The sequence below is a fragment of the Camponotus floridanus genome, unplaced genomic scaffold (assembly GCF_003227725.1).
Source record: "Camponotus floridanus strain SB8 unplaced genomic scaffold, Cflo_v7.5 scaffold5, whole genome shotgun sequence".
NCBI lineage: Eukaryota > Metazoa > Arthropoda > Insecta > Hymenoptera > Formicidae > Camponotus > Camponotus floridanus.
Genome location: NW_020229658.1, coordinates 2,610,184 through 2,635,151, shown reverse-complemented (window position 1 = coordinate 2,635,151; position 24,968 = coordinate 2,610,184). Strand labels below are relative to the sequence as shown.

Genomic DNA, 24,968 nt, shown 5'->3' with positions numbered 1-24,968 from the left:
ACGCGCGTGGGTCCCGAGCTGTTCAAGGCCTACCTGGTTGTGTTGCTGTCGGACGCGCGCATGAGAGATCGGTTCTCTCTCTCTCCTCTCTTACGCCACGTCCGTCTCTCGATCTCCATCTCGCTCTTTATCTCCGTCTCTTCAGCTCCGATCTCTCTCCTCCTCGCTATTTTCCTCTCCTCTCTTTCCGTATCTCTGTGTTTTCCTCTCTCGATCCCTTTCGCCGGGGCCACTATGCAATTTCGCGTGAGAGAGGACGAAAATATCGGCGAAAAAGATGACCCGAGAGAAGCGAAAAGTCGCCGTGAGGACGAGGTATCTCCGAGGAATCTCCCACGAAGTGGATCCGGTACTTAACATCGACGAGTTCGCGCTTGATGGGACCTCGAGTGGCACCAAGAACAAGCATTAGACGATGACGTCGATATGCGCCGACGTATTTTCGATCGTGCCGAGTGGAGGATGTGTTGGGTTTGCAAAATTGAGCCGCATTTTACGAGAGATTCGAAAACAACGAAGCATTTGTGCAGCACGAGATGCTGAGCTTAGATTTGTTTACAGGTTCTTACTGTTTGCTTATGAATCCAATCACTCACTCCTCTTTTTTTTTTGTATTTATTTTAGAAGCAAGATATGAATGCTTGGAAAGAGAGAAAAATCCTTGTTGACCTTGGACTTCGTCCAAGATTATTGCATTTCGACGACTTTATCGAAGTTGCACTATTCTCGAAAAGTAAAAGTCACGACAGAAAGTCGCGCTAAAAGAAAGAAACGGAGATTCGTTGCGGAGATACGTAAACGATAGATGAAGTCTCGCGTACGCGGCTCGCGCTCGCTGTCCGTAGCCGGATTGTTGAGTGACGTCAGCGTCACCGGAAATGGAATGTAGGTAGCGGTGCTTATTAAGCTTCAGAGTGCGAGAGAGGGAGAAACAGAAAGAGAGAGAGAGAGACAGAGAGAGAGAGATGCAGCAAAAAGAGAATGAGACGGAAAGAGCGGAGCGATCAGAGAGAGAGGTCTAGAGTGAAAAACGGGGAGAGGGAAGGATGGCGTTCAATTGTTTCCTCCGCACACGCGTGCCGTATGCACGTACGTAGGTATGTGCGTACCTACGTCCGCTCGTACATAGAAGACGAGGAGAAACGACGTCGAGCCGCGCCGAAGATCCTAGTGTGGGCATCGGCTATTAAATCAATGCGCTGGTGTCAGGATCTGTTCACGCCTCGCTAATACGCCCGTGGAATGTCAACGAGACGACTACCTTGAGAGGAGACTGTTGTTGCAGTATGGAAGAAACTTCACAAAGTCAGAAGGGGTAAAATATTTCCTCTCGCCGAGTTCTTCGACGAACGGAGATTTTAAAGCGCGAGCGCTAAACGAGGAGCAGAAACGTTAAACTAACTCGCAGAAAATGTTTTCGAAACGATTACAACATGTTTGTCCGGAAAATTAAACTCTATGGATGTTTACATTCTTTTTATTGCTCATTTTCAACGCTTTATACTTTGAATTTAGCTAATCAAATTATTTTAAAGGCAGTTTGACTCCAATAAATCGGAGCACACATGCAAATGGCATGGAGCAAAAACCCCTTTTAATTACTTCATCTTTTACGATGAGTGTAGAAAAAAATAATCACGCATATGAATTATTTTCTCGATCGCTCAAGTTGTTTGTGAACGAGAAACGAATAAGGAAGGATGAGTAAATTTGCGAGACCGCACTCGGGAAGAACGCTTATTTAACCGATACTTAGATAGAGAGCTTTGCGGTTTTGGCGTATTATTCTCATACTTCCAGTTCCTCGTCGCGTCATCTAAACATATGCACGAGCAAGAACGGCTGCGTCTACGCGTTCGTTACGCTCCGTATCCCTCGAGAGAGGCAGGCATTGAGGGAGCGGCGAAATGTTCGTCAATAACTAATTAACAGAAGTAACGCGACAATTTGCGAGGCTCGAGCGACATGCTCGACAGGCGAACGAGAGGTTCTACGCGCGTGCATATCCCATAATTAAGGCCGGTGTTATCTTGTCGCGCGTACACCTTATCTTTCACTCGTTTCTCATCGTTGCACAAAGTTACGCGCAGTTCTCCTCAGAAAAAGAAACACCCCGAGCAATTTAAAAGATGGATAAAATATATACAATTAAATAAATTTTATTTAAATAAATTTTTAAAAATATATATAAGATTGTCAAAAATATCAAAAAAAAGAAGTTTTAAAATATTGGTTGTTCTGCCTAAAACAGCCTATATAAGCGAAATGTTCGCACTTGCAATATGTTAGGTGCAGAATGTCGATGAATAAAGATCGACGGTAGCGGTTCAAGATGAAGTCGAATCCAGCGGAATCGCGCGAGAAGTGTCACTAGATATAATTATGGTATTTCAGATAAGGGGGTAACATGTAGCATCGACTTCGCCTAGCTACCGGTCTCTCGTACGTGCAGCCACCTTTATCAATCGGCTATTAAATCAATGCACCGCCGATCGGCGTACACGCCTTACTAATGCGCGATCCTGAGGAATGTCGGGAAGGCGATCGGGATTGGCGCCGTGATAACGAGATCTCTCAAGAGAACCGGAATCCGTTCATGACGACTCCATTGAATTACTACCCTTTCGCGCCTTCTGATCCTTAACATTCAAGTGGAAATCAGACTGAAGAGAGTCGGCGAGCTCACTCTTTCTTTTTCCAAAAAGGACTTTTCTCTCACACAAACTAGAATTCTTTTTAAATCTCGGAATATTATTTTATATAAAAATATAATTAAAAATATTTATATTTTATATAAAAATATTTTATATAAAATTTGATATTTTATATAAAAAAATTATGTGTTAATAGAATAAATATACCACGTTTTTATGAAAATGTTACTGGTAAAGTAAGGTACAAAGTTGGCGCAGTGTATTTTGAAAAATGTCATAAAAGATAAGATATTGAAAAAGTCGATGTTAAAATTTGAGAAACTTTAAGAAGACCGATGTTGGTCAAATTGATCGTCGAAGAAAGCGGCACAAATTGCAGCGTGCACGCGCGAATCCACGCAGACGTCGCGTTACGCCTATAAAAATAATTTCGGTAGGTGTGAACGAAATCGCCGAGGGAAGGGATTGAGAACGCGAAGGGATGAGGAAGGAAACTACGAGCACGACGAGTCCGAGAGCGCATGCCCGCTGAAATCGGAGGGGTTGATGGGGGTTGAGTAGCGCCTGCGCCCTCCGTTTCATCCCTCCGTTTTATCCCTCCTTTAGGAACTCGCCTCTCCTTATCAGCCACCCCACTCCGTTATCATCCCCCCTCGTTTTCTCCGTTTTCTCTCCCCCTGTCTCTCTTTCCCCTTCCGTCATCTCTCGTTTTTCCCGTCGTCTCTCGTCTTTCTTCCCGTTTCTCCGTCGCTCGTTTGCGTTTCCCTTTCTCTTCTCCCCCGACTTTCCCTCTCTTCCTCGTCGAAACACTCGGATTTTATCCCTCCCTCATCAAGCATCTCTTTTCCTCTGTCTCCGCTTTTCTTTCTCTCGCTTGTTGGTCAGTTTCATCCCTTTTCGATACGCTGCTCATTGTTCGCGCGTGTCACGCATCGCCGAGGTGAAACCATCCGACGATTTCCTGGCTGGCACCTGGTTTCGCGCGCTGCTTTTTCCCCTCTCTGTCTCTCTTTCTCCTGTTTGCTTTCACCGCAGAAGCCGATTGTTACCGATGACCGGTCGGAGGGCACACACGATCGGTGGGTCGTAACGAGACGACGGAAGGGGAGAGCGACTTCCGAAGTGACCGATGTCACTGTCAATGATGGAAGAGTGGGACTAACGAGGGTGTGACAGGTGTAGCGTCAAATTAGTACATTTGTGATCCCAAACCGGGGGCGAGTAGTGCCGTTGGGGATGAAATCAGTAGAATGAGGGAGACAGTAGCTTTAATAACGATGTTTAAAGGCTGTTGCGCTTTTTCAAACGTCATTTAAGGTAAGATTTAAATGGAGTTTGTCAGGATTTAACGATTTTACGCGAAGATGACTTATTCTGATGCATTATGTAGCATCAATCAATCGTCAGATTCTAAAGTTTAATGTAATATTACACTATTAATATTGATAACAGTAAATAGACTCTCTATTTAATCTTATGTAACCTGCATTATGTCATTATTTGATAACGTAAATTTATCAAAGTTGCGATGCGTACTTCAGAGTATTGAAAAATTCATATGTACAAGATTTATCTGACGGCATCATAATATCTTACGAGATAATTAACAGGTATCGTTTCTTAATAATTTCGAGTTAAATAATTGAATGATCTCATAAACACGCAAAAAATGTATAAATTTGCGCTCGATAAATATTCGATTCGCCAATGATGCCTTTAGCATATCATAAAGATTGATTCTCTCGAGTCTCTGTTCGAAGAAACATGTGGAACCCGCGCGTATTAACAGCTTAATCACGGAATGCGTCGCGCTTCGCCGCGTAACTCTTGGTCGAAACGTAATGATGCAATGAGAAAAGTGCTTACGTTCCGCGTATCTTGCTTTCTCGATCCTTTGCGTGATGAATCTTAATCGGATGCACATTTCCACACATAATTAAAGCCGATTCGCACATTAACATAATAATCTGCCTCGCGTGGATACGCCCGGGATGGCGCGTCAGACGCTTAAACACGTTGCACACCGGGGAACCGTTCTTTCGGCACGAGGAACCGGAAGCACGTGTCAGCCACCTGATCGTCACCTCCGTTGCGCGACCGTCCTGCGTCAGCATACAAAAACAGGGCCATTCATATCCCCGTATCGATCTTTAATAACACGCTCTTTAATCTAGAGCAGATTTTTTCTCGGATAGCGATCTCTTATTTTTATCGATGAATATTTTATCATTTTATCTCTATTAAATCGAGTCTAAATACCGGTTTTTATAGAAGAATAACATTTTTATTATATAGATTTTTATATTAATTAGATTTTTATTAAGATTTTTATTATATAGATTTTTATATTAATTAGATTTTTATTATATTAGATTTTTAGTCCTCTATGAAATTTGATTCAAAATAAATGTTTGCTTTTACCGGAATCTTCAGAAAATATTGATTCTTTGATACTTTTGTTGCGGAAAAATCGGCGGCAATTTATCAAACGAGGTGGATGCGATGATGATCACGTCCAGTGGAGCTTTCACAAGCGCCGAAACGAGCAACGACAACGATGAAGTACGCTGGCGGATCGTGGGGACTATCGCCGCTATCGACGGCCACGATTATGATCATCGGCATTCCCGTCTTTTACTCTCCCGGCAGAGATTACCTGGAGCACGTTTTGCGCGCTTCCGAAGTGAGTAGATCGTAACGCGATACCTTCGCCGTGACGCCCATTCGCCTCGATTGGCGAAGATCGCCGCATCGTCAGGAAGCCGCGATCTTCGCCACCGGCGCGCACCGGAATTTGCATATTAATGTCCCGGCGATTTTTACGTCGTCTTCCCGCGTGTGTTATTGTCGTGGGGGGTTCCCGCGACGTTATACGAAATTAATTCGGAAATTACAACTGCGTTTATCGACGGGCCTATAAAAATTTACGGCAAGCATTTAATGGATGCTCTACAACTCCTGTCGAGCTAAAAAAACCAAAGATCCAAACTAAAATTGAATGTAGAATAAATATCATTAATTCCTCCATTGCAATATGATATTATCGAAGAGTAAAGTTCGATTCTTAAATTTAGCCACTATTTTGAGTGAAATTACTTGCGATTCTCGTGACCAAGAAACGAAGCGGATGAATAATGCATCGGAAGGTTAATTTGCGCACGGGGAAGCCGCAGCAGGAAGCGAACGCAGGCAATGAAATCAACGGGCTGTTTCCCAGTCGGTGCGATCATATCCTTTCGCCTTTAACGGCCATAAAAATAAGCGTGACATAAACCGCGAACACAATGCGTGTAAAAACCGACTGTAAAAATGCGTACACGCGCGAGACGCGGGAGAAGCAGCGTCCCTTTTTCACCGCCGCGAAAAACACCGGCGGAGAAGTATTATTCCCTCGAATAGATTCGGCGGGTTGTAAAAGAGGCGAGACACCACGGTTTTACCCGGTCGAGATTTACGAGACAAACGAACGCGTTCGGAATATAACGGTCAGTCGTATCCTGCTCGTCGTTTGCCATGGCACGAGAGGTGGTTAAAGTGCTTTAAGCCCGTTACACAATTGGGACATCGAGTTCGGCTGGAAGAAACGAGCTGTTACGTGGTCGTCCTACCGATACAATAAAGACGATACCTTTATCGAGTATCTTTTGCACCTGCTAATTTTACGACGGCGAATTGGCTGCATGATAGGCTAATGATCGAAGGGAAACGGATCGGAGCAAAACAGAAAAATGATAAGCGTATTGAAAGAAAGATATTAAAAATCGTAATATAACAATAATAAAATAAAAAAAATTGCATATTAAGTAATCTACTCCAAATTTTGATGGAAAGATCTTCAAAATCTCACTTCCAATATTCTGTACATTACTTCTCAAATTCAGAGTTCAACTCGGATACGCATTAAGTGAGACCACTTAATTAAGAGGAAGAATAACATTCTATAATTTAGTAGATTTGCATGCGATCAAAGCAACTATAAAACGTTTAATTATTTGTAAATCGATGTATATTGGGATATATAAAATAATTCTTCTTGTGTAAGGTTTTTGCCGCATAAAAATATTTTTACGTAACTTAACATGATATATCCGATAAAAAAAGACTTTTCTTCCGATCCCGCATGGAATAATTGGACCAGATGTGACATAGTTCCAATTAATTCATGGGCATGTAGAATAGTTATACAGAAATAACGTGGACAAATCATCAAAATCGAGCGATCTAAATATTTCATGGCCCAAATTTAGCATGACGCGATAAGCAATTATTTCGACGAAAAGCATCAAATCAATCCGTGATATACCTAATAAACATCGACATACTGGTTACGATAGCAGAAATCTTGTTACGCCAAATCGAGAATGATTTCGGCTACAATAATAATTTACTATGTGCCTTTCGATTAGTTTCATCGGACTTTCAAAATTGTCCTCCAGTCCTGCAATATCGAAATCCAATGGAATGAAGGAAGCAAAATAAAATATTGTTAAAAATATTGCAGCTGAAAGTATTTTGAAGTAGTCTCAAACAAAAATAATATGGAAAAATTGATATTTTCTACACGAATCCTTAGCTATTGAGGAAATATTATTTTTTAAAATTCTTTTCCTCTATTTTTAAGTCTGAATTATGTTATAGAGATCCTTCTAGACGTATTTATTTTAATTCCGCTTAAAGTTACTATTTTTTTGCAATCCAGTTTTTTAATGTGGTTTACGTCGCAATTCTGGTTTATCAAGCAATCGAGCTATTTACGTAACGCTTACGAGATATATAAGAAGGATATCCAGAAAATAAACAACATAATAAAAATGTATGGTCCGGGATTATCTAATCTTTCAGATTTAAATGATTTAATATTGAGCAACGGGTGCGACCAAATTCCATAAACAATATAATTGGACGCGAATTTAACTCAAAACTAGTTGTATCTTAAAAAAAATAAGATATGCAATTATTATCGGATAAAGTCGATGTTAAAGCCTTTTTTGTTTCGGATTACGTCACTCGACTCGAGTAATAAAATTCCGATGGGAGGAGGCGACTTGCTTCTTCAAGGTAAAACGTGCCACGATATTCGATTTCGCGATAAGCAACAACGACACGAGCCTTCGATGCGTAACTGTAGGCGTAGCAAGAAACACCTTCGGAATCAGTATGATGCGTTCGATGATGAGCAAACAGCAGGCTATCTCTAGGAGCTCACGAACGTTAGGGTAATGTTTTCCAACCTTCTTTGCGTAATGGACTACTAAATGATAAAACAAGTTGAGTGTGAAATGTAAAGAATGCATTAAAAAAATATACGTATATATTATTAAAGCATTCACATTATAATTAAAAAATCATGAAAATAATTCTATTCATTATTCGGAATAATATTATTAAAATATCGCTCATCTTTCTAGATATTTGCATATGTTGAATCACACATGTGGCGCTAATTGACTATTAACTAATTTTAGAGAATGCGATATGTAATATAATCAATAATTCCGAATTTCCAGTATGCGTTCCCCAGTTTTTTGTCGATTGTTTTAACGCGAACGATAATTGTGAACAATATTTTATTATTCGATATGGGAATATATACATGCATATATTGAAACATACCCCTCCCCCGGAATAAACGACGCTTAATCAATTTTGCTATCTCAGGCATGTTTCTTTCTGCGACACGCGATTATTCCGCTTGTCATTTGGCCGTCATGGCAATTTCATCATATCGTGTGATAATTACACACGATGCGGTGTACGAGATGGAATAATCGAGAGATCGGGCGAGGTACCTCTCTCGCCATCGATCGACAAGCAGAACCATACTTTGTTCGTGGAAACGCGAGAGACAATCGCGAGGAAAAGGTCTCGGAGAGATGAAGAATTATTCAGGTTCGATCGATTATACGCGCGAATACACATTTTTCGCTGTTTTCTCACGTCGCTCACGTTGCTTATTAAGCTCTTAATTAATGCAATGAAAGACTTCAATATCATGCCACGGTTAAGTCGCGCGAATGAACTTTTATTGTAATTATTCATGGATACATCATGAATGGAAATGAGACGCGAGAGTAAAAGTGTTCGCCCACAATGATTCGACGAAAAAAGAAACATTTCATCGTAAAAAATCGTAGCCTCTGCGAAATAATGAATAACTGATTGATTTAGCGACGCGTCAATGTTTATTTCCGTAAAATTTCGATGGATAGAGCCCTTTAATCTTGAATACCTATCGAGTGAAATCTTTTCGCGCAGAAAACTCTTTCAATTATTAACGAGAAATGTAGATTGTCAGCAATGATCAAGACTAAATTGAAATTTTCGCATTTATTGGATCAACATAAACACACACGCACAGACAAACATTCACATGCATCGTACAGTAAGTAATTTGGGATATGGAGCATCCGTAGAACAAAATTATTCTCATGATACTGGTGTATATGGAATATCGAAAGGAGAGAATTTTCCAATCACAGATGATGATGATGATGATCGGCAAATAAAGCAAAACGCCAGGTGTATGTTGTATTACTTTCATGTCGTTTATTAATCGAAATTCAATAGTAATTTAGCTTCTGCCATTCTAACAAAACGTACGCTCACCATCACTCGCCAAATTTATATTTTTACGTTAATAATAATTAAGATTTAATTATATTAATAATATACAGCAAAGAGAGGAAAGAGGGACGGGGGAAAGAATTGTTTACAAATGCGTATTAACGATTTCGTGTATCTCTAAGTTATCTTTACACATGTCTCTTTGTCGCCTCTCTTTTGCCTGAACATCGCTCGCAATTTGTGGTATCCGTACGCGTTAATATTTTAAGAAAACGATCATCGAGAGATCGGGGATTAAAATCCATCGAAATCGGTGTAATTTTCATGAGTTTACATTTTGACACGTACCAGAGATATATATAAGAATAATTTATAAATAAAAAAATATTTATAATTATATATATATATATATATATATATATATATATATATATAGTGTAAAATATAAATTATAAAATATTCTCCGAAAAATGTGTCAAAAATTAAAGTAAAAATTTAATATAAAACACGAAATATAAAAAATAGCATTTTATATTAAAATATTTCCGTCAATTTTGTTTGAAATGTTGTTAAATATTTTAATAAACATATAGTATAACAAAAAATTAAACTTATCAAAATTATACCGATTTTATTTTTTATGCGAGATCAAATCAAAGAGCGCGGTTGTTTCGCGAAATCATTACCATTGTCTCTGTAAGAAAAGAAAGAAAAAGAAAACGTTATCTCAGAAAACCATCTAATTATTAAATTTCACGTTCGCGTGCCTTGATCTGTTCAGAAAAGGATTTTCTTAATTTTCTCAACAAACAACTGCGCTCCTCGACCTCTATGCGTCCGAACACGTTGTTCGCCACGATCGCAACAATCGATATCGATTTTTCGCCAATCGCACGCACACATTTTTCTATCACTCGTTTTTCACACTTCTATTTGTCCTCTTTTTTACATGTTCAAAAAAATGTCGAATTTTGCGCAAACATCTCATTCATTGTTTCCCAATTTCGCATCGATCTCTCTCTCTCTCTCTTTCTCTCGTTCTCTCTCTCTCTCTCCCTTGCTCGTGTTCCGACGTCCTAAAAAACGAACGGTCCGATTGTTCAGCCAATAAAATCACCCAACGCGATCGATCACCGTTAATTTCGATCCCGGGGACGCCCATTCTTTTTGCGCGAGAGCTAAATTATAAGCGTCCGTCGGTCTCGCAACGATTCTCACAATCGTGCGCTTCGCTACGATGCCGATGAATAAAATCGTTTATCGACATAACAAAATCACTTTACCGAACGTATACCCGTTTTCCTTTTCTCTCTCTCTTTCTCTCTCTCTCTCTCTCTCTCTCTCTCTCTCTCTCTCTCTCTCTCTCTCTCTCAATCAAGTTTTATATCTAAACGATAAAAATCATAAGAATGTATTGTCAAATTTTATAAAAATAAATTGCTTTTTGTTTCTCATAATAAATTTAACCGCAGTGGCAGATGATTTTATTGGCTCAATAAATCTTTTTTCAAATTAAGGTGGATGAAGACTTGTTATCTTTTACTCTCGTATCATAATATTATTGTATTAATTAATATTAATATTAAATATATATATGTATACTATATATATACATATATATATTTAATTTTATATACACATATATATATATATATATATATATATATATATATTTTATAATATAATATTATATATTTAATATTATATTAATATTTAATTAATATTAATATTTCACACAATGATAATACAATACGAAAATACGTACTGAATCTGTATGCATTTTTATAAGTCAACTTTTTGTTGCTTCTTCACTTCTCACCCTCTTTCTCTTCTTTGATATTTTTATAGAAAAGAAAAAAAGATTGTATGGTAACAAACATTAATCAAATTCAATATATCACATACAACTCTATTTTAACATATCTCATATATGCGATTTATTAATGTGACGCGAATATTATTATTATTATTATTATTATTATACGTAATTAATTGACTAATGCGAAAGATTCTTGTAGCCAATGCGCCTTTCCAAAGAATATTTTACTATCAATATTTATTTCGCTAACAACTTTTTATACGGTAATAAAAAAGATTGCATCATAAAATCAACGTGCAGGGCAATCTCCGCGGAATTTATAATTCACGAGCGTCAATTGAATTATGCGGAACAGCGTGTATAAAAAATATATACACATGTATATGCAAATGAAAATGCAAGTGAAATTTTTTGAATAATTTTAATAATGAGCGTCGCACGTCAATTCGCATATCATTCATGAACGCGATTTTTGCGTTTTAGAAATTAATTTACAGCATTTTTTTAAATTAAACGTTGGATTATATCATCACAATTATTGAGATTGCACTTGCTATGGAAATTAAAAACGTTTTACATTAAAATCATCGACATATTTCGTTGATATTTTTATCAACACTGCATTTAATCAACAAAATGTATGAAAATTTCATTAATGAAATCTTTGTCGATGCTTTTAATGTGTCTCTAGAAAAAGTGAAATTTCTAGTAGATGATGACTATCTTTCGGCGAATCTGATTTTCATAAGACGAAAATAAACCCAGCCAAATCGAAGATATATTCGACAAATCGCGTTCGAAGAGATGTGGAAAGAACCCAGTGATAAGCATCCAACGGCCAATTGAGCAAATAATCACAGAAGCTATGACTGATAATAATACACGTAATCGCGGATGTCATTATCATATGTAATATACAATAAAGCCACTATTTTGAGCAGAGAGAATAACGCGTCACACTAACAATATAAGTAAGAGAGAAAAACTTTCTTGTCTCTTGATAAAAAAAAGAAGATTCTATTAACATTTGCAAATATTTGCGCATGCTTAAGTAAATTTCCGAGATTTAACACGAGTTTTTGAATCTTTTCAAGTAAAATTTGAATGTTCGCAAAACTGCTAAAATTCTCGTCACGTTAAGTTTATTCGAATTCCCTCTTTATTCGCAAAAACAGATATTTGTACTGTGAATCATATATCATAAATAAAAAATTAAAAATCGATCCAGTCAATAAGCAAAGCCGCATAGTATAATAATTATTTCAGAAACAGCCGGATGATCCCAAATTGAGACTATCAATTTACAAAATATAAACGTTTCTTTACGGTCATTATTGCAGAGGATAATTCCTACGCATTATTACAGAAAATTTATCCACGTATACGAATAAAAAGAGGACATTCGGGGAAAAGCACTGTAATACACGAGACTGACGAAGGACATTAGCGTGAACTTAACGACGTCGAGCGACATAATGCCTGAAATTTCTTGGAGCGAACCTGCGGAAAAATGGAAACGTTTCTATTACACATCTCGCCGGCATCGGTAAATGGACCTAACAAGGATTTGACTCGTCCTCGACGATGGCGCGGCGATTACGTCAAAGAAGGACGACTATATTCCAATGAACGAGGAGGCTAACGAGCGTCGCTAATGCAGGAAGTACTCAACGGCTCTATCTTCGCACGAGGATGGACGGTCTAATATCGGATCTCGTAAAATTCCAAAGCTCGTCCCGGTAGGCAAATATACCTCTGCCGAGCGCGAGCCATTGTAATAGTCGTAGATAAGACCTTAAAGCTCGGACGATAGCACGAAGAGCGAATACGCGTTAACTGATTTGTAGGAGACGTTAATTCACGATGTGCAAAGGAAAATAATCGATCATAATAAAAAGGCTGAACTTTCAAGTTCGCGAGAAACTGAGAATACAAATTATCAAACGATATAAACATATGTGTGATTCCCGAAATTGAACAGATTCAGAGGGGATATTTTACAACCCCCTTCACAAATTTATTAATCAATTTTACATGGAAATATTTTATAAGAGATTTATATTACACTAGAGCAAAAAAAACAATACGCATTTTTTTAGCGCCAAAGACTAGATTCACTTTATAAACTTAGTATCACGTGTCGTAGACGCGCAAATGGCTGAATACACCTAAGTAGGGTCTGACAGGGCCAAAAGACTGGGAATACTGTGCCATTATCGAGACGTCGAGGAATTACGGAAATGAGCGGATGCGTTAAGCGCATTATAACGATCACGAATTACGATGATTAGCGGGTCGCGCGGTGGTCGTGTAATGCCGTCCAGGGAGCGGTAGGTGCCTTACGGTGGGCCCGCCTTATTAAAGTCCCATGACGCGCGCTCCGTGGAACGATCGCCGCGCGTCCCCATAAAAATATCTCTCTTCCCAAATTGGACCGTGAATTACAAGCCGCGGCTTCGGCGCGCGTTTGCGCCCCTAAACGACTCTTTTAGCCCGCCAAGTAGATGCCGTTATTAACGCGTTACCGGGCATTTTATATATACCTAGTGCATCGTTACGCAGCCCCAACTGCCAGACGCAAGTACGACACCGCGGATGCGTATAAATTACCGTCGGTTTTTCGGTAAATACGCGCAATGTCAACGCGATGTTTCGGGCATTAATAGACGATGACGGACGGGTTCGTTGAACTACCTTATTTAAAGAACGCGTCCGTCAAGGATATGCTTTTTACGGCGATCCAAGTGTTAATGAGTTGTCTATTATCATCTTTCTGTTATCTTCTAATAAGCATTGTGTTTCAATTACAATGATCAAAGAATATATATGCAAGATAAAAATATAAATAAGTCGCATTAATTGCAATTAATAATCATTCTCCAAGCTAACATAATTTTAACATTATATCGTTTCGCGTATCAGAAATGTTGCGCGGTAATAAAATTAGAAAAATTATAAGGGAGTTTCTGATATTCAAGACAACATCTAAAAAAATAAGTTCTTTGCCACATCGATGTCAAATTTCATGAAGAACGTGCAAGATTAAAAAATTATTTGGGAGATGGGAAAGTCGCAAATCGGAACAACCGCGAAGAACAGCAACTATGTCAGACAACATCGAAAGATGACGCCAGGCGAGTGAATTCGCTGCGTAACGAGCCTATCGATGGGAAAGAAAAGGAGGTGACGGCGTGTTTCGCGTAGGCACGTTGTTGGTACATCGGTGCGATTAACAAAGTACCATACAACGATTGAAGCGGAAAATAAATCGCCGGAGATAAAGCGAAGGTGCGCGTCGGCGCTATGAAGTTTGCGACCACCTACGCGTTTCACGACACCGAGAAAGAGCCGCAAAAAGGCAGAGTCGATCGACAGGGTTCGACAGATTAAAAAAAAAAAACCGGCTGAACAAAGCGAAAGAAGGTGAATACTGAAAGAAGGTGATCGAGGGAACTCGCGACTATCGAAGGAGATCTTCTTGCGGAATGCATCGAGTGGCAACGTTCCTACATGCGTATTCAGAACACAATCTCGAGATCGATAATTGCTAATGCAAGAATTATGTGGCAAATATTATAGAGCAGATTGGAAAATGTTGATACGCTTGATTAGGCAACGCGATTATCGAAGCGACGGGGAGGGAGTGAGAGAGAGAGGGGCGCATAAAAAAGTGTGGATACTCAGGATGGGGATGTTACACGAGACACACGACCACCTCCGCGTCGAACGGCTTTAAAACAACATCAAAAAAAAGGCGGAAAGTGAAACCTTGACGAAGCGCGAGAACAAAAAACAGAAAAACAAACATACGATCGATCGATCTCGTCCCGATTTCGAACGCGTGGCTCCTCGAGATACAATTTAAATTTCATGGAGCGTGTAAGGTCATGTTTGTTCCTCGTGGAAAAATCCCTACCGATCTATAACTATTTGCTGAATAAAATATCGTTGAGGATTTTAACTCAATTAAGCAGATATTCCTGTGTCAATATCTCGCGGAGGAAAGAAAAATTTTGCGAGAATAAATTTTATCTGGAATATTGATTCTAGATGTAATATCCTTTCAATAACAATATGTGTGAAATTTTTAATTATTATTCAAGATTGTTAAATGAAACATGTAAAAGAAATTTCTCGTGCGTTTCTTCTTATTATATTTTTTCTGATCTCACTTGAAATTTAAAGACTATAGTGCAAACTTAATTTTACCGACGGCAAGAATGACAGCTTCGTCATCTTTAACCAGTGTCTCTGTATATTTCATATCACGCGTAAATTAATTATACGCGTCGAAATTTGCAGAAACAACGGGAAAAAAAGAGATTCGTGTAGAGAGACGATCGGCAAACAAAAAAGGCATTAAAAAAGATTAAGTAGCAACGCAGCTGTAGTTTATGTAAGAACAATCTAAAATTTCATGTACCATTTACATATGAGAAATGCTTTTTTTCCCTAGCACTTTAAATTTTACGATTTTCATTCTTTTGTCATATCGAAAATTTAAAATACATTAAGATCTAACAACAGAGTAAATATGAGCGAAAGATTGTACTATTCTTCACAATACAAACACTATACGATAATCTCGGGCAATTAATAACACTTCTACGTAAATCACATAGTTTATCATCGTCTAATACTACACACTTCGTGACGTAAAACACTTTCAGTATATGATAATGCACGCGAACGGCATGCGTCAGCTTCGCATCTGCCTAAGCCCATTTGAAAAAAAAAAAAAAAAACAATCCAGACAGAAGAGAAGACGAGTGAAACGAGAAGCGGAGAGGCAAGGGGAAAACAGATTGAGAGAGCGAGAGAGGAAGAATCCTTCGATATCTTCGTGCCCGGCAGCGATGGAAAACGATGAGATTCTCCGCGCTCGACTCCCGGGCAGCACAAGTATCGATTAATATTGACAATGACAATAATAATAATTAAATTATAATAATCGCAATAATAAGAGATAATAATAATAAGTGACAATAATAATGGTGGCGAATATTATAATAGCAATAATAATAATAAGATCACCGCGTTAACGCCGGACTTGTCACATTTACAACTTTTTTTCGAGACCAGACAATATGAACGTCACAATAATATAATAATAATAATAATAATGTGATAATATATATAATATAATAGTATAATGGTATAATAATAAACATAATAATAATACAATAATGATAAGAACATAGCTTCCTTCCGATCTATACATAGACATAGAGCTTTCGAATCGCCACACATTTCGCGGTTTCATATACATATATATCCTTTTTTCTATATTTTTATATAATATATCATCATCTATATATATATATATATATATATATATATATATTATATATAGATTTGTGTGTATATACACATATTATTTATGCATACTTACTCTTTATACAGAAGGGGTTTTTCACGCGAGGGGGGATCTGTCTTGCCATCTCGCTAGGATTTCGCACGCGCTTTTCCGATACGTGTTCCCTCTCCGATGTATACATGGACCTTCCTGTCCCTTTATATATATATACATATGTGAATGCGTGTATATATATATATATATATATATATATATATATATATATATATATATGTATAAATTGTCCCTCTTTTTTTCTACTTCGTCGCGCCGCATATTCTTTGTCTCCCTCTTCCTGCCTTTTTCTCTTTATCTTTTTTTCCTCCGTTTATTCCAGCTCCTGCGTCTGTTTTTCTCGCTCGCCGACGACGATGACGACGACGATGACGATGACGACGACTCATGTTCTTTCTCACTTAACTTACTAGCTTTATCTAGTACATTATTTACAATCCATATTTATACTTATGTTACATCATTCGCCGAGTTTGCTTCGAGCAAATCCCGCGCGAACACAACACTCGCTTCTTATGTACGTTCTTTTCTTGTTGCCCGTTCGTCCATCCGTATAATTGTCCCGCGAATTTCAGATTCTCTTCGCGGACGATAAGCGGGAAAATCGCACGGAAAGACACTTTTTTACGACGCATGTTTCGTGTCCGATATTCTAGCCCCGCTTCGCGAGCGAGAGAAGGAGATTAAAAACACATGTCCGTCCTTTTCAGCCGCACCCTTGCCTCAAGTCCATTTCGCGCACCCTGTTATTAAACTATCTTTCTTCAGGTTCCCATCGGAGTAAACTCACTTGCGTTCACCAACGATGACGAAAGAAGAACAACAACAACAACAGCAAACAGGCAACAAAGTTCGCGGTCCAGCTTAGATTTCACAAACAGACGAACGGGCCTCGACCTGACCGCGCGAAAGAGGAACGTCATCACTTCGACCCTTCGAGAGAACGACACTGGATCTCCTCCTGGATCGCGTCGCAGAAAAACACGATGAGAAGGTATCACTTATCACCGAGACATCGTCGATGGAGGAATTTGTCGCGACAACGCGAGTAACGACGAGCTGACGGCGATGACGATGACAAAATCCCGAAGAACTCGGACGAAGGATATTTATCAATGGTCGCGACGTGTCCTCTTTTACCCCGTTTTCTCTCATCTATTTTGTCCGCAGCTTTCATTCTCTCTTCGGACCAGGGCGCGGCGGTCAAGGTCGACAAAAGATCGCCGACCGAACGCGTCAGCTTCTCAGCCTCCCCGGTGGACCGGTCTCGGCCTCGTTGAACCCCGTTGAATCTCGTTGAACGAGCCACCATTTCGTACCCTCGTTTCGGTAACGAGCGCCGCCATCCGGCAGGTAGAAAGGGCGCCGTGAATCCGTCAGCTACGAAGTCGTGTAGCTGCCGGTGCGCGCCTGAAGGTAGTGATGATAAAACGGCGGCAGGGTCGTCGTTTCCGCCGTCGACGACACGTTTGTCGAGTTCTGTGAGGTTACCGCGAGGCCCAACGGGGGAGGCCCCGGCGAACGCTAGTGAGCCGCAAGAGAGTGAGCCGTGAGAGCTTGCGGGCTGAGCATCGGCGGACTGTGGCTGTGGCCCATGGGCGAACCGTGCAGGTGATCCTGCGGATGATAACCCTGATGAAGGCCGCCTTGGCCCTGGTGACCCGGCGGCATGCCCTCCATCATGCCGTCGCCGAGAGTATTGGGCGGCGTCATCCTCTTCTCCTTCTGCCGTCGATTACAGAACCACACCCTGACGACTTCCTTCTCGAGTTGCAGCGAGTCCGCTAGCGAGGTGATCTCTTGAGCCGAGGGTTTGGGTTGCTTGTGAAAGTGTTGCTCGAGCGCGCCCTTCACCGATACCTCGATCGATGTTCTCTTCTTTCGCTTTCTACCTTGAGCGGCAATCTTGTCGATGCTCGTCGGCGAGCCAGTCGTCGAATCCGCTTCCTCGAGCCATTTTTGCAGCAATGGCTTCAATTTACACATATTCTTGAAGCTCAACTGTAGAGCTTCGAACCTGCATATTGTCGTCTGCGAAAAGACGTTGCCGTAAAGAGTACCGAGGGCGAGACCGACGTCCGCCTGGGTGAAGCCGAGCTTGATGCGTCGCTGCTTGAACTGCTTGGCAAAGGCCTCGAGATCGTCCGACGTCGGCGTATCCTCCTCGCCGGCGCTGTGATCCCTGTCGAGAGGGTGCCCCGCGTGCAGCGGATGCCCCGACGGTGGACTGTGATTGTGCGCGTCCCTCAAGTGGTGAGGTAGTCCGGTCTGATGATTGTGGAGCTGATGCGGATGCTGGTGCGGATGCTGGTGCAGCATGCCGTTCATCGCCGCATGGTACTGTTGCAGGGTGGTGGGCGAGGCCGCGCCACCGCTGGGGTTGTAATGCGCCGACGGAACGACCGGTGCGTGCCAGGAATGCGGCGAGGCCATGCCCGGTGACTGGTGCGGGCCTCGATGGTGCATCCCCTGGTCCGTCGCGGTTGCCGCGGCTGCCGCGGTCAACGGTTTCACATCGAGACTTGCGTTAGCTTGATGGGGATGATGATGAGGATGATGGGTAGTATGATGCATGCCCATCGAAGCCGCCCAGGGATCGCTGCCAGGTTGTAGGCTCACCCAGGGATTCGCCGACGAGAGACTCGCCGGATGGGAGAGTCCGTTCGGCGACGGCGAAGACGACACCTGATGGTGATGGTGATGGTGGTGATGATGCTGCGGCGCCGGCATGTACTTCATCTCCCCCGCATCGGCGGCGCTGCGGGGCGAGCCCGAGGAATAGCCACCTACGGCGATGTTCATTCCGATCGTTGTACCCGAACCACCATCCAGGTCGGTAGATACTGCGCTACTAATCGGCATGTACGTGGTAGCGGCCATCTACTTTCCGCTCGTCAAGAGGCTTCGCAAAACCCCTTTGGTGTGGTTGGTTCCACGCCGTGGAACGCCCACGGGTTTCTCGAGCTCCTTTCGCAGAAAGATCTTCCGTATGTCGATTCCGTCCGATAGATGAAATAATGAAGATTTTTTTATTTTGCGATAAGAAATCTCCACGAAAATATTGATTGTCACGGTGGAGTGTCTCCTCGCGAGATCTTAGGTTGTCGAGTGTTGTCAGTTGTATATCTAGTCACCTTACAATAATATACGATCGTACGATACTCGACGAGCAGTTTTTTTAATCACTCTTCACACGTAGCACAATCCACAGTTCGCGATGACACACTGAATACCAGACGAAGCTGGTCATCGCTCTTGACGAACTTTCGTCCATAGTTTCTCAAGATTGTGCACGGGATATAGAAACATCGACGAGTTCGCGATACGAGAGACGTTGGTGTGCTGTCTTCTTATCTTTTCCGACGGGGATGGATCCCCGCGGAAAGAAAGCGTGGATCGGAGCACCGCTTTGTCGCGGTACTCCGGTTTTTCCTTTCCTCTTGTGGCACGAGAATCACAAGCGAACTGATCGCTTTATGGTTCCGATCTCCTTCGAGAGACGAGTCGGGAAGTCACTCGCGACCAAAGATATCGATTTAGCCGAGATCACACATCCTTGGAGGGGATTCGAACTTGTCGAATAATCACTATCTCTTGAAAACGACGACGACGATGACGTCTACAGCGATGCGAGGATTACTCCACACTGGTTAGGCGTTGCGTCCGTGGCCCCGATGTGGTAAACGCGAACCGATGACGACGATGCACGGCGCGACTGCACTCGGGGGTTGCCACCGCGGACCGACGACCGAGCAACGAGCGAGCGACCGACCGGCTCGGCGTAAAGGGACGTACGACGGTAATCGCGGAACGGAAGAGACTCGACTCGGCGGGAGTAGAGTAAGTATATGATGTCGTGCGTGTATGTTCCTTCTGTCGGTGGATGTCCCTCTCTTTACATGAGTGTACGTGTACGTATACATACGGTATACGTGTATGCGTGAGTGTGGGTGAGAGAGTACGGGGAGAGAGAGAATATGTATATGTGTGTGAGAGAGAGCAAGAGAGTGATTGTGAATGTGTATGTGTATGTGTGTGTGTATGGCGGCGGAGGAGAGACGGGTTAGAAAGATCTCGCTCGGGCTTTCATGCGTTATGCATGTCGTAGCTGAGAGCGACTGACTGCCTCGCCTCGCAGCTCGCTCGAGGTTCCCGAGGCTCCCGGAGCGGCTTGTGGTGGAGGTACGTCATGCGCGCCACCGTCATGTTCATCCCTACCAGAGGTGAATGCGCCACTCGTGATTGGTCGGCCTCGCAAGGTGGCCGTCGATGTACGTCAGCATCAGGCGGAACCTGAACAAGACCTGCCTACGAAGGTAGGCAAGGCACCCCAGGCGCCAGTCCTTCTCGACCCCCTCTTGTTGTCGCTCGACTACGCTCTCGCCAGGCTAACGATGCTCGTTCGCTGATGCCGTCGACGTTGCTGCTGCCGTGCTGCGCCGCGCCGCGCCGCACCTCACCGCACCGCACCGCACCGCACCGCACCGCGCCGCACCGCACCGCGCCGCACCGCACCTCACAGCACCGCACCGCACCGCACCGCACCGCACCGCACCGCATCGCGCCGCAACCACACCGTTCTGTTGCTCTCGTGGCGATTCGGAGAAGCGCGACTCGAGCTGTCGACTCCACGCGACGTGCGACAAGATTCCACGTCTGTCATGACCCAAGCTCCTCGCGACTTCTTCTCGGATGTGCACACAGTTTATCTTCTCTATGTTTACGTCCCGCCAAATATGTCGTTTTTTAAACGACAGAAATTTTTCACGATCACGGTCGGAACATCGTCGTGATCTCCCGTGACACGCGCACGCATGCAACAGGTACTAATTTCTATGGATAATTGTATGCGCGGTAGACATCGCGATAGCTCGGATATCCCTGTCCTCGTATATCTTGTGAGAATATCCGGTGGGCCCACGAGATTCTTGCGGGAATCGCGCGAAAGGCATTATTAATTAAAAAAAATAATGATAATATATATATATAAAATTACTCTTTACGCATATCACAAGGAATCATCCTGCCTAGATAAAATTAATAGTCGTAAAATCTTCATTTTTTTTCATTTTCGAATTTAGGACAACCGCCTCTATATGCGACTCTGCCGCGTCACGATTGTTTCGCGAGAACCACGATGGCATACTCGTCACGTACGCGAGCGAAAGATCAATTTTTCAGGCACCGTCGGGATACAATCCTGCTCGTCGACAGTTTCATTTCCTTTTCGCGTAGCTCGCGGTGCAACAGGTGCACGGGTAATCGTTGGTCTCGACTCGTCCGCTGATTACGCGCGCCTTCGTTATCGATATTCCGCACCTCGCACCGTAGCCTCGTAGTCGAGTAGCGAGAGGAAAAGAGGGATAAGCCGATAAGTTTCATCCGTCGTAGTGCGAAATCTCGATTTATGAACGGCAAAATTCTTTTTTCGCAAAAAAAATGATTAAGTGGAAAATAAAAAACTCAAGAAAATCACATGACAGCTCAACAAGTGTGCTATAAAATACACAAATTTATGTAAGCTTTAATTATTCACGCATTTTCACTCGTTATGTAGTGCAAAATTCGCGGATATAGAATTTTTCGAAGAAATCTAATCAAAGTTTAATCGATCGCATACAACAGTACACGGTAGATATTAAATCGAGATGATTAATAATGAAGAATGTTCAAATATTTTCCGTGAGGGGGTGGTATTAGGAAGAACGAAATACAAAAAGCGAGTGAATAAGCGAAAGCGAATAATAAGTGCATTGAGAAGAGGAAAGGGGGGGAGAGAAAGAGGGGACGAACGCGCGAGTGAGCGAGGTTTAGTACATTTAAATGAGAGCCACAGGTAGCAGCATTATGCAGTACGTGCCAGCCACCCCTCAGAAGGGGTGAGTTAGATCATCGTGTGCCGCGGGATCCTCCTGTGTCGTAGTCTGTTTCAACTACCCGACTGGCTTTGCGCGCCTTCGCACCTGTGGCCACGCTCGCTCGCGTTATTGTTGCCGCTAACTTCCTTCTCTCCTTTTTTTTTCCTCTTTCCTTTTGCTCGCGCGTGCGAGAAGCGCGGCTAATTATCGCTTATACGAGACGTATGCGAATTCGTCGAACGTTACGATAAAAAAATAATAGGGAAAGAGATGACAACTTATATATCTCTCTCGATTTTTTCTCGGCTTGTGATTTAAATGCATTACATTAAGAAAAAAAAATAAAAATAATTTATCTCAAGTTGACTTAATATAGAAAATAAGTTGACTTAATATAAAAAAAGGAGATATTTTAAATTGATAAGAGATATTATTGAGAGATATTATTGATTAGATTGATGAATGTGTATGCCTTGAATTCGTCAACGATGCACATCAATTTCTTACAGATCGATATTCCTCGCATCGTAAGTTACCACTTTGCAAACAGGCGCACTAAAAGTCTCGCGATTCGAAAAAATTCCTCTACGAGACATTCTTCAAATAATTTTCTGCAAAGTGCAACAGTTGTCCATTTCTAAGTCGAAACGGTGAAATTGAGGCTCTCTTAACGCACGAGAGAAACCGCGGATTATGCTCAAAATATCGCGATGCTTCGGCCAACGACGATCGGTGTCGCCGCGGAATCGTCGATATTTCACTTCGACGACTTTTATTGCGTCTTTCTTATCGTCATCACGGCACGCTCGGGCGGTTGCAAAGCTCTGTCGCGCTGAGAGAGAAATTATGCATTCCGCGTGTACGCGGGTGTACGTTGCCCGCGAACGGTCTCTGGAATTTCACTCGCCACGTCCCCTTTCTCCATTTCATTGCTGCAAGTATACACGAATACGCAAAGCTTACTCAAGTTCTTGGATCTTGGAATATCTGAGATGCCGATAAAATGCGTCATATTATCAAATTAATCATTATAAACATATTATTAACATATAAACGTTACATATGCATTATCATTTATATTAAATAGATATTAAGGTATATTACTCTCTTTTTACGGGGATGTAAAATTACTTTTGCGGTTTTATATATCATTTATGTACGAGTTCCGCGCATTAACAGCTCCGCTGATCTCGCCGAGACGTAATGAAAGACCGGCCATCCGTCTTTTCTATCTCTTTTCTAGCGCTTTTTACCTTTCGCCGTCAACTTTTCGCGGATACACCGACACCGCCGATGATCTACGAGCGGTTGATAAAAGACTCGCGCGAAACGCATAAATTCACGTTCATTATACCCGCAACGGTGGCTCGTTGCCATAAGTGCCACCGCTTATCGTGGGACACTGTAAACAGGCGATAGATATAGAGGGACGGGGGACAATAATAGAATCGTCTTTACATATGTATCGCTGCGAACTGACAGATTATGAATGGCGCTGTTTAAAATGCCGAAGACGGATCTCGTCAAGCGCTCGTTCGACTGAGGTGATATGACGTGCATACGATTTTCACGCGACGCGCGCGTCTTCGGCAAAATACTGGAAACAGAGAAAGGGGTTTCGAAAAGGACTAAAAAAAAGTGCTTATTTACACGAAAATAAAATTGTCGATAATTTTAGGCAAATCAAAGAAGGAAAAAATTTGATGTTGGGTCTTAATTTTTTACTTTGATTAAAAAAAAATAGACTTCCTTGAATAATGTCATAAATGAAATAATTATTTGCAGTATCGTATTGATTAAAAAAATTTCAAAATAAGAAACATAGAGCGAAAGAGAAAATTTTTCCTTTATAATCGCTTTAGCCACTTAATTGATATCACGATATTGCTTCTATCTCCTCGATCGTTATCTTTGCGATGTAGACAGCCCGGTTTCGCAAGTTTGAGTGTCGATCGATCGAGTAGGTCGCGTCGTCATAATGCACCCTTAATTTGATTTTGGTACCCCCATTGTGTCAAATTGGATTGAATGCTGCCGTGAAATATTTGCTTAGGATCCGACAGGTAGCTAGCTGGTTTCCACGTCGCGTAGACGGAACAAACTTGTGGAAGGGGAAGGAAGGAAGATAAGGGACGAGAAACGAAGAGAAAGAGAAAGGATAGGTGCGAGAAAACGCAGGAAACAACTAACAACGGCCTAGTCCTAACTGCGCGAAAACGCTTTACCTGAATGTTGCTTGCATAATTTAGGTGCACCTTTCGGAGCTCAACCCTGAGGGATATATACGGCCCGGTTGCATCTTGTTCTACGATCAGAGGTTCACCGAAGAGTGCGAAAACATTTGTGCATGACAGCATCGAAATCGATTCCACTTAGGCGTTAAACGACCAATTTTCCTTCTTTATCCGTCTTTTCCTCTTTCTCCGCTTGCCGACTTTATAATATAGGGTCTCTTATAACATGCACTTATCACGTCTTAATTTCATCGATACAAAGTATATTAAAATAATTGATGGGAATTTTATCGCATACATTTGTGTAGCAACTTCATTTAATTTACTGCATTTAAAAAAATATATTTTAATATGTAGCATAAAATAAACAAGAGTTATATATGATGCGTAAAACAGCCGTATCTTGGATCATTTTTTATTTTGATCATTTCCTTTACAGAAAAAAATAAATGTCAAATCAAAACTTAT

At 41.6% G+C, this 24,968-nt stretch overlaps 1 long non-coding RNA gene across 2 annotated transcripts in view; it reads right to left on the bottom strand.

Annotated features, from left to right (window-relative positions):
• Window positions 1-20,541, bottom strand: part of LOC105249895 — a 44,064-nt gene extending 23,523 nt beyond the window's left edge. For both annotated transcript variants that reach the window (XR_003123341.1, XR_003123342.1), the window contains exon 1: window positions 16,430-20,541. This is a non-coding gene — a long non-coding RNA (POU domain protein CF1A). The remainder of the gene's footprint in view (window positions 1-16,429) is intronic.
• Window positions 20,542-24,968: the final 4,427 nt, after the last annotated feature.